Source organism: Vombatus ursinus, unplaced genomic scaffold (genome assembly GCF_900497805.2).
Source record: "Vombatus ursinus unplaced genomic scaffold, bare-nosed wombat genome assembly UNPS02014959.1, whole genome shotgun sequence".
NCBI lineage: Eukaryota > Metazoa > Chordata > Mammalia > Diprotodontia > Vombatidae > Vombatus > Vombatus ursinus.
The window spans coordinates 568,656-575,008 of record NW_020954737.1 but is presented as its reverse complement, the minus strand read 5'-3'; positions in this window follow the sequence as shown (position 1 = coordinate 575,008).

Below are 6,353 nucleotides of genomic sequence, written 5' to 3'. Positions count from 1 at the left end.
ACTCTTTTCAAAGTTGCCAATGTCCCCTTAATTGCCAAACTTTCTCAATCCTCTTGATTACCTTGCAGCTTTTGACACTGTTGATCACCCTGGTTACCTCGTTTCTCCTGGATACCCTCTATTTTCTAGATTTTGGTGATACCGCACTCTCTTGTTCCTTTCTCTTGGATGGTTCCTTGGTCTTCTTGTTAGACCTTTATCCATATCACACTCATGAACATGGACGTCTCTCTAAGCTCACTCCTGAGCCCATCTCTCTTTCTATACTATTGTGTTTGGTAATCTCATTAGCTGTCGAGTTCAATCATCATTGCACGGGAGTTGATTCTCAGATCCATTTAGCCAGCCCTAACTGCTCTCCTAACCTCCATTCTTACATCACCCGTTGATATCTCACACAATGTCCCATAGACACCTCAAGCTCTACATGTCCAAAATGTTCTCCTCTTCCCTACTTCCCCTCTTGCTGTCAAGGGCACCATCTTTCCAGTCATCCAGGTTTACAACTCCAGTGCCATCAACTCTTCATTCTCACTAACTCCACATATATAATCTGTTGCCAAGTTTTATCATTTCTACCTTTAAAATACCCCTCATACATCTCCTTCTCTCCTTTAACACAATGGAGACTCTAATGCAGCCTTTCATCACCTCGTTTGGACCACTGAAATAGCTTATTGGTTGGTCTGTCTCAAATCTCTCCAATCTACTTCATCCTCTATTCTGTTACCAAAGTGATCTTCCTAAAGTACAGTTCAGACCATGGCACCCTTTCCCTTTTTTATCCCCTACTCAGTAAATTCCAGGGGCTCCCTGTTATTTTCAGGATCAAATATAAAAAGCTATTTATATTTAAAGCCTTTCATAACCTGGCCTCTTCCTATACTTTTGGTATTCTTACACTTGATTCTACTCACTGTACTATGAACGCAAAGAGACTGGCCTTCCTGGTTTTCCTGGCACACGACACTCCACCTCCTTCTCCATCTGTGTTTTTTCACTGGCTGCCCTCCAATTTTTGGAATGCTCTCCCTCCTCACCTCCATCTCCTGGCTTCACTCAAGGCTCAGATCAAATACCACTCTTACAAGAGGAATTTCTTGGTCCTCTCCATCCCTCACATATAGAGCCACCTCTCCAAGAACATCTTTCACTGCATATATACATACATGTTTGCATGTTTCCTTCATTAGAATGTGAGCCCCTGAGTGAGGGACTGTCTTTTTCTTTTGTCTCCCCAGCTCTTAAATGCTTGTTGACTGACCACGCTCCAGGACATACACAGGGATTAAAAATTTTTTTAAATGAGGTATACTGTCAACAGGTCACCACAGCTTCATGAAACTTAGATGAAAAAACTAGGTTTATTACAAGAGAAATGAACATGTATGTGGAACTGTAAGCATGTGCAAAGAGTTCACGATCCAGACAGAAATTTGAATATTTGTGAAATTGCAACAGAGAGGAGAAACAGAAATCTCCACCTACATGGAAGTGGCAGAGGAAGAGAAATCATGAATAATTAAGAGAACAAAAGCAGCTTTCTTTCCCCTTGGGAACTTCTTGACCATGAAGATAGGAGGGTCTGCTTATCTACAAGGGTCCCTGCTGCATAAGCAGTTTCCTAGTCTAGTGTAGACTGACTAGCGTGTCTCGACTCCCAAGGACACAGAGAGTCCAGTTTGGGGTGCAAACAACAAATTATGTCAGGTTGGGCAGGAAGGGAGTAGGGGGGGTTTGTCCTTGACATGTTTGGGGCCTCTTGGATATTCTGGGTCCAGTGTTTCTGCAAAATATGGCAACTCAAAAGGATAAGTTCAGAGCACCCCTTAACAATACTCAAGCACACTGTTCTTTTTTTCTTTTTTAGGCAATTAGGGTTAAGTGACTTGCCCAGGGTCACACAGCTAGTAGTGTCAAGTGTTGGGTCTGAGGCCCGATTTGAACTCAGGTCCTCTTGACTTCAGGGCCAGTGCTCTATCCACTGCACCACCTAGCTGCCCAAAGCACACTCTTCTTAAGTGATACAAAAAGGCTTTAAAAATTTGTTTAAATAATTGACTTCATCTTTATCTTATCCTTTAGCAATACTAAGGATTTGGCATATTTTTCATAGTATACAATTTTAGTGTAGTAGTATGTGTATGTAACATATAATCCTATATTGTAGTATATGCTCAAAACGTTTAATTAAAGTTGGAGATCACTGATCTAGACAATTAGTGCCATAGGAATTCAGGAGGTAAAGAATTACCCTTGAGTTGTACAAGTTAGAAAAGGCTTCAGAGGAGAGAGATGTGAGCTTTGCTTTAAAGGATTTAGATAGGGAAGTACATTTTGGAGATAGGGAAGTACATTTTGGAGTTAGGGAAATACATAGGTATACGCTGGGTCTGAAAGATATGGAGGCAGACCAGTTGGATAGGGAGCAAAGGCTTCAAATAAGAGGGAGATATAGCTAGGGACCAAGTAATGGCTTGCCTTGAATGTCTGGCTTAAGAATCTTAGGCTTCCGGCCTCAGACACTTGACACTAGCTGTGTGACCTTGGGCAAGTCACTTAACCCCAATTGTCTCACCAAACAAACAAACAAAAAAAAAAGCAAAGAATCTTAGGCTTCCAAACTGTAAGACAACTCAGATGTTTCCTACCCAATCCCCTCATTTTATTCTTATTTTTTAAAGTTTAATATTTTATTTTTTCCCCAAGTACATGTCAAGAAAAATTTTAGTACTCATTTTTACAAGATTTTGAGTTCTAATTTTTTCTCCCTCTCTCCCCTCCCCTCTTCTGAAAATGGTACGCAGTTTGACATAGTTTATACATGTGCTATCATGTAAAAATATTTCCGTATTAGTCATAGTTGTGAAAGCATCATTAGGAAATATTTTGCCCAATTACATGGCAATAAATCTGTCAATGTGAGTGAAACCAATGAATATTTATGAAAATATAAATTACCTAGATTAACAGATCAGGAAATAGAATGCCTAAATAACCCCATCTTAGAAATAGAAATTGAAAAAGCCATTAATCAACTCCTAAGAAAAAATTCCCAGGGCCATATGGGTTCACAAGTGAATTCTACTAAATATTTAAAGAACAATTAATTCCAATACTTTATAAACTATTTGGGAAAATAAGCAAAGAAGGAGTCCTACCTAACTCCTTTCATGACACAAATATGGCACTGACACCTACACCAAAAAAAGCTAAAACAGAGAAAGAAAATTATAGACCAATTTCCCTAATGAATATACATGCAAAAATTTTGGACAAAATACTAGCAAGATAATTATAGTAATATATAATGAGGATTATACACTATGACCAGGTGGGATTTATACCAGGAATGTAGGGTTGGTTCAATATTAGGAAAACTATCAACATAATTGCCCATATCTATAACAAAACCAACAGAAATCATGACTATCTCAATAGATGCTAAAAAAAACCACTTTTGACAAAATACAGCACCCATTCCTATTAAAATCAGTAAAGAGCACAGGAATAAAGAGAGTGGTCTTTATAATGATAAGCAGTATCTATCTAAAACCATCAGCAAGCATTATCTGTAATAGGGATAAGAGCCTTAGCAATAAGATCAGGGGTGAAGCAATGATGCCATTATCACCACTACTATTCCACAGTACTAGAAATACTAGCTATAACAATAAGAGAAGAAAAAGAAATTGAAGGAATGAGAATAGACAATGAGGAAACAAAACTATCACTCTTTGCAGATGATATAATGGTGTACTTAGAGAACCCTAGAGCATCAACTAAAAATAATTAACAACTTTAGCAAAATTGCAGGATATAAGATAAACCCACATAAATCACCAGCATTTCTTTATATGATCAATAAAGCCCAGCAGCAAGACATAGAGAGAGACTCCATTTTAAAAAACTGTAAATTAACTGTTTGCCAAGACAAACCCAGGAACTATATGAACACTTTTCATGCAAATTAAGTCAGATCTAAAATGGAAAAATATCAACTGCACATGGGTAGGGTGAGCCAATACAATAAAAATGACAATTCTGCCTAAACTAATTTACTTATTCAGTGCCATACCAATCAAACTACTAAAAAATTACTTTATAGAGCTTGAAAAAAATAACAAAAATCATCTGGAAGAACAAAAGGTAGAGAATATCAAGGGAATTAAAAGAAAAAAAATACAAAGTAAGGTGGTCTAGCAATATCAGATCCCAAACTATATTATAAAGCAGTAATCATCAAAACTATCTGGTACTGGCTAAGAAATAGAGTGGTGGATCAGTAGAATAGATTAGGTACACAGGACACAATAGTCAATGACCACAGCAACCTAGCGTTTGATAAACCCACAGACTCCAGCTTTTGGGAGAAGAACTGTTTCACAAAAACTGCTGGGAAAACTAGAAAACAACAGGACACAAACTAGTTAGGTACCAACATCTCACACAATGTACCAACATGAGGTCAAAATGGGTGCATGACTAAGAAATAAAGGGTGACACCTTAAGCAAATTAGAAGAGCAAGGAATAGTCTACCTGTCAGATCTATGGAGAGGGGAAAAATTCATGACCAAACAAGAGAAAGAGAGCTTTACAAAATGTAAAACAGATAATTTTAATTATATTAAATTAAAAAGCTTTTGTACAAACAAAACCAATGTAATTAAGATTAGATGGAAAGCAGAAAGATGGGAAACAATCTTTACAGCAAGTGTCTCTGATAAAGGCCTCATTTCTCAAACATATAGAGAACTGAGACAAACTTGTAACACAAGCCACTCCCCAACTGGATAATGGTCAAAGGATATGAATAGGCAGTTTTCAGATGAAGAAATCAAAGCTATCTATAGGCATGTGAAGAAGTGCTCTATATTATGTCTGATCAGAGAAATGCAAATTAAAACAACTCTGAGATACCACCTCACACCTATCAGATTGGCTAATATGACAAAAAAGGAAAATGATAAATGCTAGAGAGGACGTGGGAACATTGGGACACTAATGCACTGTTGGTGGAGTTGTGAATTGATCCAACCACTCTTGGAACTATGCCCAAAGGGCAACCAAATTGTGCATACCCTTTGTTTCAGCAATACTATTACTTGGTCTGTATCCCAAAAAGTTCATAGAAAACGGAAAAGGACCTACATGTGCAAAAATATTTATAGCAGCCCTTTACATGGTGGCAAAATATTGAAAATCAAAAGGGATGCCCATCAATTGGGGAATGGCTGAACAAGCTGTGGTATATGAACGTAATGGAATACTATTATGCAATAAGAAGTGATGACCAGGCACATTTCAGAAAAACCTGGAAAGAATTGTACTATACTGATGCAAAATGAAACGAGCAGAATCAGGAAAACATTGTACACAGTATCAACACTATAAATGACTCAGCTCTTCTCAGCCACACAATGATCTAAGACAAGTACGAAGAACTCTTGTAGGAAAATGCTATCCATATCCAGATAAAAAACTGATTAACTCTGAATGTAGATCAAAACATAATTTTTTCACTTCATTCTTTCTCATGTTTTTTTCCCCTTTTAATCTGTTTCTTCAATCCCCTCAGTTTAGAAGGAAACTGAGTCCCAGAGCATTAAAGTGACTTACCTAAGATTTCACAGATGATAAGTGGAAAAATCCAGATTTGAACTCATGGTCTTCAGCTCCAAATCCAGCATTCTTTCCACTGCACTAAGAAGCTTCTCTAACTTTATAGATGATGGGAAACCAAGTTTTTTGAGCAGAAACACTTCTTTTTGCTTTTAAAATTTATTGGTATCTTTTACACCAGTATTCTCCCAATACACCCTCCTTCCCCAGTTGAACTTTTAACTCATACACCTCCCCTCTTCCCAGTACCCCCAACTCTTTTCCAAGAGGGAAACAGATTTCATTACCTGTTCTCGGGTACCAAGGTTCATCATTAAAAGTAATGCTTTAATAACATTAGCCTAATAGTAACATGTAGGATGGATTAAAAGGGAGTGGAGGCCAGTTAATATATAAGTGTGTTTCTATGGCAATGAAAGCCTGGACCTATATACAGGATGTTTCAAAAGTCTTAGTACAGTTTTAAGTTTTTAAAGCTCAAACAGTATATAAACTTCCATATTTTAAGCTTTTAAATTAAAACTTAACATTGCATTAAGACTTTGGAAATGCTCTGTACTGCTGTTCCGAAAAGTCTGGCAATAAAAGGAGGGTTCAACATGGGATAATAATTCAAGGAGGTAAAAGGGTTGAGGTGAACTTCAATAGAAGTGAGTTACACTTTTCCAGGGAACTAGAAAATTGTAGGAAGTTTCAGGCTCTATCAATGGTTTAACATTATTATTAAAAT